General features: G+C 33.5%; 1 protein-coding gene across 1 annotated transcript in view; it reads right to left on the reverse strand.

Annotated features, from left to right (window-relative positions):
* Positions 1–12,588, reverse strand: part of FAM19A2 (family with sequence similarity 19 member A2, C-C motif chemokine like) — a 373,701-nt gene that overhangs the window by 89,515 nt on the left and 271,598 nt on the right. The window lies entirely within an intron of this gene.

The following is a 12,588-nucleotide window of genomic DNA, read 5'->3' on the forward strand; positions in this document are numbered from 1 at the left end:
TGTAGTTTTACTGTAATTTTAAAAATATATATCACATTTTGAGCATTTCCCATATTCTTTGAAAAAGGAGACTTAACATTTAAAAAAAATTCTTTTCAATACTGTATAATATTTTACCAGGCACATCACAATTAATTTAATTATTTTCATGCTGTTGAATGTTTAGAGTATTTTCCATCTTTTACTACTACAAACAATGCTTCAGTGAGCAACCCTATAGCTATTCTTACACTGTCAAAAGGAACTTTGAATAATCATTCTTAAACATAGATCTTTGACACAGGTCTGAATTTCTCCTAAGATAGATTTACAGAAGTGCAATATTACTGCATAAAAGAGCACAGATATTTGTTTCTTCCTTTGTTCAATCTAAAAAATGGGTTAACACCTGTTTTGTGCCAGACTCTATCTTAGGCTCTAGAAATATAGCCATAGAAAAGATGCAGCACTCATTCTTAAGGAGTCGACAATTCTGCAGGAGATGCAGTAATTGTACAACTGCACTTAGCATCTTCAGTAATGAAATAATGGCAAGTACAGTAGATGTTCTCTTAACTAACTTCTACTTAGACAACTCCGGATTCTCTAATGTCCTCAAAACCAGGCTTTAATTAACGGACTCCCCAACACCAAGAGTAGCATACTCTTGGATAATGGCTTCTTGATCCTTCTGATTGAATTGCGTACTTACCAAGATTTAGTTGTATGTGTGTCCCCAAACATGTTTACATCAATTATATTTGTTACTGCACTTACATAATTTAATCAACTATTAATGTGAAAGTTTTGGTAAGATATGAGAAAGACAAGTAACTAAAAATATATTTCTGAGGAGTTAGGCGTGAGTGAAAAAAGTTTATAAAAGATTAGAAAAATTGATGTCTGGAAAGATTCTGCATACAGATCATTCTGCAAATGTCTTAGATTCTTGAATCTCAACATGGAAATTTAGATGATACGTTATGTGTGTTGTTTATACAGGAAGATAAGGCAAAACTCTATTCAGAGGACCCCTCGGAACAGTTGGGTGAATTAATATATATTTTGCTGGTTTTTAATTTTACAGTTTTTTCCTTCAACCAGCTACTGGATTAACTAACCACTGCTGTTCTCAATGACTCTGAATACATAAACTATTCCTTTACAAAAGCAAAGCTCTTACAAAATAGTGCCGAACTGCTTCTTTGAAAGTTATTCTAATTATATCCCTCCAAACTAGTTCACAAGTGTCTTTTTACCATAAATTAGCTAGCACTTAATATTCAGAATCTTTGTGAGGTACACATTTCACTGGTATGCTTTTAGCAAATTAATAGTGAAATAGAATCAACTTTTATATGTTTATATGTTAGGTGGGAATTTATATTCCTTCCTTTGCAAATTTCCAGCTAACCTATAAAAGTGTTTGCAGGTTTTTTCCTTATTGATTTGTAAAAGATTCTTAATATGTTAAAGCTAGCACCCCTTTATCTGTCATAGATATTTCTGAATTCTATTTCTTGTATTTTATTTGTGGTGATTTTAACTAACTTATTTAATTTTCATATAGTCAAATTTATCATTCCGTATAATTCATCTCCAAACTTATCTATATCTCGTGAATAACATAACAACCAACAGATTTGCTAGGAATTGTAATCAATATTCTATTCTCAGAGCCATCTTAACTTATTTTTTTCTTTTACTACTATTTCTTTGAGTTTGTAACAATCAAACATTATGTGTCACATCCTGTAATTTCCATGTGTGATTTCTTCTCCGATATTTAACATCTCTCCTCACAGCAATAAAAATGAATGTTGTTCTTTATTCACATTATAACCTTTAACCTATTAGTGCTACCTTACAGTTCCATAAATTGCAAAGCACTTCTGATATATAATCATCTTAGCAATAATATTTAAATATAAGTCCTCATCTTGGTGTAGGTACTATGTATATTACATGAAATCACTAATGTTCCTTTAAATGAAACTAATTTGGAACATTTCCTCTCTAAAACATCATTTATATGTCTTATTTGTTAGGTTTGAAATTTTGTGACTGAGTACAGGAATTCATTCCTACATTCGATAACTACTAATCAGATATGTACTCTTAGCAAGAACCTGTGCTAATTGCTGAAAATAACACGGAACAAATAGATATGGATGCTGCATTCCTAAAGCTTGCATTCTAGTGGAGAAGAGAGAGTGCAAACAAATTATGCCAATAAAAAAGTAATTATAATTTTAGTAAGTGTTATGAAGAAGGGTAGAGCGCTTCAAGAGCTTGTAATTAGGGTTCTTTGAGGTAATGGCATCAGAGATGAGCACTGAAGATTGGAAATAATTAGCCAGTAGAGTAGACAATATCTGAGTTGGCTGGGTGGCTCACAAAATTTGGAAAGAACTCTGTGCTGCCACATCTGTTTTACATGAGCTTAGCCCACAGCCAGAGCTAATTAAAGTAGGCATGGACATTTGATCCAAGGTGAGCCAGTTCTTAGGAGAATGCTTCTCTGGTGGTAGAATAGTCAACACTGGAGGGAGGTCTGGCACATTGCTAAACCACTGTTTTCTGTGTGTGGAGGAAGGAAGTTGTAGGAGAAGAAAATGAAATTATATCAGAGAAGGAGGGACGTGAGAGGCAGAAACAGAAAGGGGATCCAGGCAGCATTTAAGTTTCCTGTGCCAGTTGTCCCCAAGGTCTCAATCATTCCTGCCCTTATATAGTTATGTGAGATACTATAGTGTGCTTCTCATAAATCTCTCTTTTTCCAAAGCTTGTCGAATATGAATTTTTATAGCTTTCAACACGGACATGTTGATTAACATAAGTATAAGGGAGGAAGTATATCCCAGAGAAGACAACATATGCCAAGGCTCAAAGCAGACAAAAGATTGACACATTGAAGGAATCCTTCAAGATGGAAAGAAAAATAATCTGAGATGCGACTAGTCAAGTAGGAACAGCTGGAATCATAAGGGGCTTGATAGGCCGTGTGGGATTTGGGATATAGCCTACAAGCAATCCCCACATTGTTCCAACTGAAGCAGAAAAAGAAGTAAACAAACAAATAAAAAGGCAATTTAATGACTGAGACATGTGTTCTTCCCAAGAGTTTTCCAATACTTTCTGCAAACATTTTGGGGTACCTATTATATGTCCAGCACTGCAAAAGTGTAGCAGAGGGTAGGGAAGCAGGGAGAAAGATAAAAGCATTTGATTTCCCAGAAAACATTATTTAAAGGGTACATTTTTTAATAATTTTGAAGAAATATAACATCTATAAAGTTTGTGATGAATAATCTTAGAGCAGCCAATTCTCAACTGAGGAAAACCCTACCTCCAACCCTCCAGGGATATTCTGCAATGTCTGAATGCATTTCTGGTTGTTACACCTAGACGGGAGGGGTGCTGCTAATGAGTTGAGAAGAGGGATGCTGCTAAAATCCAAAGGATAGGGCTTCACAACAAAAAATTTTGCATCCCAAATATCAATAATGTCAAAGCCAAGAAGCCCTGCCCTATAGGAAACTTGGTGATATCAAGATTATTAGACATGAGGAGAAAATAGTTAAAGAGTAGGAACTTCACCCAGGCTTCTGCCAGAGGTTAAAACTTGCTGATAGCTCTGGGGCACTGAAGCAGGTGATCTTTTACCCGCAAGGAACTTACAGTCTAATGTGGGAGACAGATCGGAAAGATAAAAATAGAGCGAAGCTGTCAATACTATCAATAAGCTTATGGTAAAACAATGAAGTGAACATTTAGCCCAGTCTAGGGAGATCAAGGAACACTTTCTAGGGGACAGTCGTCTTAGTTGCTGCCTAAGAAAGAAAGAGAAGGATAAGAATTGGCATCAGAAAAATGAGAAGGCAATAGCTAGGCAAAGCTGTCAGTGACATGAGGAAAAGATTTCAGGTAGAAGGAGATTTATAGGCAAAGATCTAGAGCTGTGAGAGCATATGGAATATCCATGGGTCAGACTCTCAGGATGTCTGAAGCAGAGAACTGAGGAAGAGGCAAGGCTAGCAGAGATAATAATGGAGGAGTAAGATCTTGCTGTTCACAGAGGGGCAGTGATTCAAACCTGAGTGCAAAGTTGCAGTAGCCAAGTTAACAAAACACAGAGTTGTGACTCGGCGTATTGTGAAGTGGGAAGCAGTGGCATTTTTAGGTTAATTCTGACTTAATATGCTTCAAGTCTATTTTTATATATGTGCCTGAAGTGCCTCAGTTCTGTATTTCACTGTGCCTGCATATTTATATCGAGAGTGTGATAAATCAGTGATAATGTTATTTGGCATGTTTCACAACCAGTCAGTTTGACTGACACAAGGAAGCAACCTCACATAATTTAAAACTTCTTAAATCTACTTAGGTTATAATGCTGCATATATTAAACATCTACCTCCATTGTTCCTTGACAAACCTTCCTTTAATTTTATATACATGATAACTTGCAATATATACCCTACAACCAAAGAGTAGACAATAAGCTGCACAGGTTCTAGGAATAGAATCCTTACTAAAAGGGACTAGTTGAGAGATGACACAATGAGCCAGACAAAAAAAAAAAATCTCAGGTGTAGAGCAAAACAATTTGATACCAGTTGCCAGGGAATCTTCTGTGTTTCTAAGGTAACTCCCAACGCAGCTTGTTATCTTCAGTATCTATTATACTTTAGAAATTTTTCAGGCTTTTTCTTTTCCTAAAGGTTGTTCACTCTTTTAAATATTCAAGATCTCCAGTTAAACAAACAAAAAAAAATGTACTATTTTCTGACCAACCATCTAGTAAAGGAGCAAAGGAAAACAATGACCTGTTTCTTTTCTATAGGGTTTTAAATCAGTTTCTCTTCTGAGACTGTCATACAAGATAGTAGGAAAGTAAGGATAGTGGTAGACCGACACTTAAAAGACCAGAAACAGAAGTCATGTGAGAAATTTGGAACTTAAATAAGGCCAAGGCCAGCAGTCAGAAGCCAAAAATTATAGACGTGGCAGAAATCAAGGCTAATCAAGGTCAACCATCAGTGTAAAAGAGTCAAGATCTCAAGTTGTAAAAATATCTTATACTGATACAAAGCCTCTTTAATTCAACAAAGACTGATGGAGTACCTAATGTACGAAGGGCATTAGACATATGCAATTTTTTTGCTGAAGCAAGTATCAACACTAGAGAGAGGTCAGGCCACAGTCTGCTTGTAGCAGCAGGTGAACCCCAGTGTAAACATGGTCCATGAATACTATACCTGCCACGGACAGTGTACAACCATAGTGAGAGCAGACCCTGGATGAACAGTTACATTATATTAGGTCCAAGGCTACTCCTTTTATTCAAAGTTTGAATAGTCAAAATAAGACTTCTTTTCCTATTTTAGAAGAACCTGTTTCAAGCCAGTACACTTCTTAAAAATGAGGCTGATTCAAAGAGTAGAAAGTAAGTTAAAAAACCAACTCACTGATAAATAGGGTATCCAAATTGGTCAAGAAAGATGATAAAGAAAGGTAGTAGGCCAAATAGAGTCTGGATTAACCAAGTTATGATTTGAGTTCCTTAACCTCAGTATAAAGACTGGTCTGTGCCAGATAAAACTTAAGCTTTAAAGAAAATACCAGAGGGTTTTAATGCCATGTTTTTCACTCATGGTTCAAAGGTGTGTAGAAAATAATCATACTTTATATCATATAATGAATCTTCTCCGTCACCTACATCGGTTTCTAAAGCACACAGGGAATAAGGATAGGAGGAAAAAGAAGAAAACAAAATATAGTCCAGTTTGCTCAATTGAAGAGCTTCTCCCACATGGGGTACCTTGCTCTTTGTTTGGGGGAGATCAAATGGCCAATATCAAATGCAACTCAGTACCTTTGTTCTAATTACAGATGCTATTTCAGCAGTGTCTTCTTGATTTTTTTAAAAGTTGAACTCTGTTGTTCTTGGTATCAGGTACAAATCCTCTGAAATGTCTGAAATTTTCAATTTCCAAACAATAGAATGCATAAATATGTACAAAGAATAAGAGGCCATGTTAAGAACCTGAGTTTATTCAGGTTTGTAAGATTTTTATAATGAGTCCATTTAGAGGATTCTTATGTCAAGGCTCAACAGACTCAGTGAAATACCTTCTAGAACTCAAACTAAAACATATATTCTATTCTAGGACTGGAAAATTCAGATGGTACTTAATTTTTCAGAAATCTCAAAGCATAAAATGTCCTAAATATTTTATGACATTTTAATTTCATCAAAAATGAAAAAAACAAAAATAGTAGCCACAGACAGAATGGGGCAAACCAAAGAGCTGTTCAACACTGAAGAAGACATTCTTTCCCTGTGAAATGCCCTACACAACTCATATTTATACCCAAGCCACAATTAGGGCATCTCTCAGGAATTTTCACTGCTATTGAAATACACTAGTCTCAGATTCAGTGTGTGGCTACAACTAATACTGTATAAACCTGAGAGCTGATGAGTGGCCATATGCATGGAGAAGCAGAGCAGGTCCACAGAAGAAAGAAGGAACCCACATGCAGAGGAGAGCTGATTTTTAATCACCATGTGGAAAGAGAGACTATGGGAAAGGTTGCCTTTGTATCCGAATATGTTCTTTAGGCCTTGCAGGAGAACTTCAGAACAAATTTTACCTCACTAAAAGCACATGAGGAAGAAGAGGGCAATCATGAAAGATTACTTCAGAAAAATCTTTTCTGCCTATTACTACAGATCTGAGACCCCTAAGTCTATTTGCTGAATTACTCTATTTTACTCTGTTCTTAAAACAAAGTTGGTACACCATTTAGAAAGCAGTGGGACTCTGGGAAAATTATGTTTGGAGAAGCCAGAAAAGTGAGATTGACCAAACAACTGCAGAAAAAGCAACACAAAAAATTCAGAACATTGTGTTTCCCATTTTATTCTACTTTAGGTAGTCCATATTTAATCTGTAATACACAGAGGTAAGTACTCAAAGGATCATAAAGGTAAAAGCCTGTTTTTTGAAAATTAATTGAAAAAGTTGAGAGATGTTAATTCTAAAGCAAAGAGGTCTAGATAAGAGAAGACAGGTGTCTGAAAATATTTAAGGGACCATTGCACAAAAGGAATAATCATGTGATTCCCTGTTATCTATTTTTAATTGGTTGATGCTATTCAGCACATGTTATTACTTTTAATTATGGAAGGAGATGCATATATACACATAAACAAGTAAGCTCATGTATAAATATATAAGTATATGAGACAAAACTTTCAAACAAGTTCATATTTTATGTTTCGAAAAATGAGATAGGTGAACTTGTGAAGTAGCAAGCTGTGGTAATGTATAGAAAAAGTTAAAGACTGGTCAGGAGTATTATTGAAGGGAGTCATGCATTGATTAGTAGTTAGAGTATATGACCCCTAAGTATTTTTTTAATCTTGAAAATTCTAGGTTAATTGGTTACTTGAGAAGAGGAAATGTTGTGTTAATAATACTGAAAAAATAATACATACTTGGCTTATAAGAAGTAATTCTAAAAGGGTTTAATAATTTCTGTAGAAATGTAGATTATTACAGTAAGGTGTACTTTAAATGATGAGAGTTTAATAAACTTGTACTTTCTCATTATTCATTTAATAATTTTCCCTAGAACAGCTAAATGAGACTTCATGAGAATTCCACTTTAAACTGTTTTTATATTTTAGCCAATAAAGAAGTACTGCAACCTTGAGCATAAGACTGACACCGAGTGGCAAACATCTCCAGTTTGTAAAAGATTCTTATCTAAGTGGTTTTCTGAAAAAATATTTCAAGGCATTTTCAGCAAGACTGAAGTCTGGTCAAGTAGAGTTTCAATGTTTCAACATTCAGAACTGAATCATATACATGCAGTCATTTGTCAAAATAAAAGGAAAAGTTTGCTTTATTGTTATAATAGCACAAAAGAAAGCAGCATTTTATACATACTTTCTAATGGTTATTGAGATACAAAAAATTTATATTACCAAGATTAAGGTCCTAAGTAACAATTTAGGTTAAAATGGATCTTTTTTTTTTTTTTAAGGGATTTTAAAGCTCGTTACACCCAGAGATTTCCATTATGATCTAATTTGAAATGAAAGTAAACAGAAATAATTTTGTTCTGCTAAAATAAGAAGTCACTGTGCTTCAACGAAATATCACACAGTTACAAAGAGTAACAAATTAACTAGAAAGCATGACTCATGAACAATTATTAGCCATGTGAGCATCCATTATTAGCTCATAGAAAATCATCTTTGTCTGATAGATAACTGGCTGTCTTCTCATCCCTAGATGGTATAGTGTTGTCTGATTTGCAAACACTCTACAAAGCAATCTCATCTGGCAGTATCACAAAACTTAGAAGTATACAAACAGTGTATATTTATTTGTTAATATAATACAGACAGACTATCTAAAATTCAAAGAAAATTATTCCAAATATGCTCCGGGATTTGGTCACCTCCAGATTCTAGCACCCAATATCCCAAGCCCAAAGCTTCTCATTGTCTTGTAAGGACAGGACAAGAGACAGAGAGACCTTGAAACATCCTATCATGAAACATGTGACTGACTCCACAATCAACTTTTGCTTTGTTAACAAGAACGGGATCTTTAGCACAGAATTTTTCCCTATACAGAGTTGGTATTAAGGCTTTGAGAAAAAAAAGATTTTGAGACATTAAAGAAAATCCCCTAGAGGGATGAGCTAGGTTAGTACCCTTCTGGGAAGATTACTCATTTTCAAAGAAAATATCTCAGCATTCGAAATTATAACCTAACATTTTAAAGTGCTTCAGTGGATCCAGGGGCATAAGTGATCATTTGGTAACTCTGAAGTTTAAAGGCCTTTACCACCAGCACTCTCAGAAAAAAATCTGCAAAACAAGGTTCTATAAAAATACAAAATGTATAATACACAACATGGAAAGAGTCCAGGATGTTCCTATCGATAGAATAAATGGTTGCCTAATTTCATTTTACAAGACCATAATTCCTTCACTAACACTACAATGAAATGGTTGTGTTGAACTAACCGCAGAATTCGTTATATAAAATAAGCTTTTAATCCATTCTGCAAGATAATATTAAAAGTACTATCAGTCTACATTTTGAAATAAAAATAATATATTTAGAGCACAGATTGGGAGTCTATGCTCTTTTTGAAATATCAAACTTCAGCTAAAAAAAAAGTCAGTCTTGAAAAATGGTCATCCTAGGACTGATCAATAGTAAGATCTTAGAATATCTTCACAGGTGCTGTCATTGCATGTCTGAAATACCAAATGGATAGACATTTTTTCTATATTTATTAATGTGTTGTAAATATTATTGTGGTTTGACTTCTCATATTTCTTAGCATATTTTCTTCAAGTTATTAAGATTTGGGGCTCAATTTTTCTTTTGATCAAATATACTTTTGCACTTCCAACAATATTTTTCGAAATGATTAGATTCAAGTTCAAAAATACCTCTGAAAGATGAGTAGGGAATCATTCTAGTATTTTTACCAAGGTGATACAGCATTTTCATTGAGAAAATTTCTGAAAAGTTTATTTGAGAACTCTGTACTCCAATAAATAAAATCAAAACCCCAAAACAAATTCAAGAAAGAAAACCATAAACAACTGTTTTTAAATGTTTCCATGGTACAAAGGTTGACTTAATTAGAGATATTGTCTTTATGTAACTTGAATATTATTTCAATTGAAATTAAACATTATTTCAGTTGAAATGAAATTGATTTGTGACTAAATGAGAACTGGAATTACAACCTGAAACAACTGCCTAACCAAAGACAGCTCTGAGAATGACAGTCACATTTTGATAGAGGCATTTAATGTCTTCCATAAAAATACAAGGAGATTTTGACAACTGTTAAAGTGGTGAAAGTTCTGCAATTTTAAATTCAAGCTGTTACTCTAAAACTAGACTCCAGTTCATCTCCCAAGGGTATTTCATCAAACAATTTATTTTGTGATCATAGCTTGCAGTCATCCTTTACTTCTTACTTCCCACACAGATTTCTCATACTTCTCTTAGCTGCCTTTCAACCACCTACACTTTCCCTCCCAAATAGTCCTTTACTTATCCACTACAACATGTCAGCTCCTATTTTCACTAACCCTCTCAGGGTGATACATATTTATGCACTTCCTAGTAATTCTAATTTTTTTCAACATTAAGATGGACTTGTCTCTATCATTTCTGCATTTGTTGTTATTATGCATATGCACATACTTTGTCCTTATCTGTTTTTGAATAGGTAAGATTTTATTAAATACTGATGTGTTCACTTTTACTACACGAGTGTGTTTTGGCGGGGGGAGGTTTAGTGGATGAATTCCTTGAGAGCACAATTATCTAATTCATTTAAAGTTCTCTCGGTGTCTAAGTAGTATCTCTGGCATAAAATAAATACTTGACATATTTCTGAATAAATGAATGATAAATTACCAGGAAACAAAATATTTGGAAGAAAAGAAACTAATGAGAATTTGATATCATTTCTGAAAATTAATTGTCTTCAATATTTGATATGTATAAATTATTTTGAAAAAGCCAATTATATGTAAAGTGTATAAGTTAAGTTATAATTACTCACATGACAACATGACTGACCTGAAAAGACTGAAATTTCTTTGTTTTTTAAATGAACTCACTTACAAAGTTTATTTAATGTTTATTTTAGGAATATGTATACATATATATATGAAAAAAATGTTATATCTAAGAAAAAAATGTTTCACCTGTCTTTGACCTCAAGGTCTTCCTAGCCCTAGCATTCTAGAAGAGTATTTGCTATAGTGTTTTATAACAATATTAGAAACAACAACAGTAAGGGTGATTGTACTTAGGTAATATATATTTTGAGATAAGACATTTACAGAGTTAGAAAATAACACATAGGCTATAACTACTACACAAATAACCTAATAACTTATTAAAATGGCATTCTAACATGTTTTCTCCCTGAATCCTCTATTAGTGGAGCTGTCACTTTTATCTATAGTTGAGTTTCATTTCTCTTTATAACTCCAATGCAATTTGCTTCAAATCAGAAAAAAAAAAAATTGTTCATTTGATTGATTTTCTCACCATTAACCTTCCGGTGAACTAGTTATAACTTAAAAATACATTACAAAACAGCTCGATTCTTTTCCTACTAACAGGTAATGCTCAGTTTCCTCAAAATACTCCTACAGATACACATTTGGAAAAGAATATTAACTTCATGTGTGGGCAAAGAATTAAGGAGCTAATTATTATATGTATTGTATATTTCAAAAGCAAGAAATTGTTCCCTATATCACTCAAACTTTAATTTTATTTCCCAAGAAATGCCTTCCAAAACTATCAATATTTATAAAAGTATTTTCGGTAAAATTTAAATTTCTGCATATAGTAGAAACTATAATAACTTACATTTTATGGCACTTTCAATTTTCTATGTATTATCATTTTTCTTTTATGTCTATATCAAGCTGATTTAAGAAAATTAACACAGATTACTATTTTATAGATTAAAAAAACTAAAAATTCAGAGGTAATGTATTTCACCCAAGGGCATTCACCTCAAATCCTAAGTTCTCATGACTCCAAATTCTCTTCTCTTTTCACCACTCTGATCGTATAAGTATCTTAAGCACCATTTCAAATTAGTCTTTCAATTTATTTATCTTACATATGCAGTCTCCCATACTCATTGTGAAATTATAAACAAATTATTTGAGAAAGTAGACATGTTCGTCGTGAGTGATCAGCTAAGCAGTCATTTTGCTTGGTAATTAATATCCAGTCTTGAGTCCTGTTTATTTTATTAAATCCAAGTGTCATCACCAGATTTGAATTACTAAGTAAATGACTTCCTATTATAGAGCCACCCAAAACATTAATGATACAGAAATGGAACTCACATTATGAAAAAGTAGAAACTATAGAAGAAATAAAAAATATTTCCAGTGGCCTGACAACTTGTATTATAAAAATTATAGAACAGTATGGTTTAGTGACTTGATAAGAAAGGCATTCACATGACCAAGACTAAAAGCCTGGTGTGATTGAGCAAAAATTTAAGTACTTCAGTAGGCCAGCATCTGTTTTTTTATAACACTCATGGAAAGATATGAATAATTGTAAGATATATGAAAGAACTTTCTCCCTCAAATATTTTGTCATGTGAACTCATTAAAATGTAAATTACTGATCTAGCGGATTATATTAGCTCCTTCAAGTCCTTAAGGTCTGTTATTTTGATAGGTTATTAGGGATTTTTATAAATGATGATTAATGGCAGGAAAAAAATAGTGGTACTATGAAACAGGTACTACATAGTAACAAAAATTGACTAATTCTGGGTCATGCATTTTCAACAAAGGTGACCCAAGAGGGGGTGAAAACTGGTTCATGGGAAGTGAAAACATCTAACTCTCTTTATCTATAAATCACAGATATACATATAGCACATTAACAGATATAGTATATCTGTGTTATTAAAATTCCAAGGGACTACAGCAATGCCACTCTGAACGTGCCCAATCTTGTCTGATCTCAGACAAGATATATCTAAAGAGCTCCTTAGATATATATATAT

Source organism: Pteropus alecto, unplaced genomic scaffold (assembly GCF_000325575.1).
Source record: "Pteropus alecto unplaced genomic scaffold, ASM32557v1 scaffold76, whole genome shotgun sequence".
NCBI lineage: Eukaryota > Metazoa > Chordata > Mammalia > Chiroptera > Pteropodidae > Pteropus > Pteropus alecto.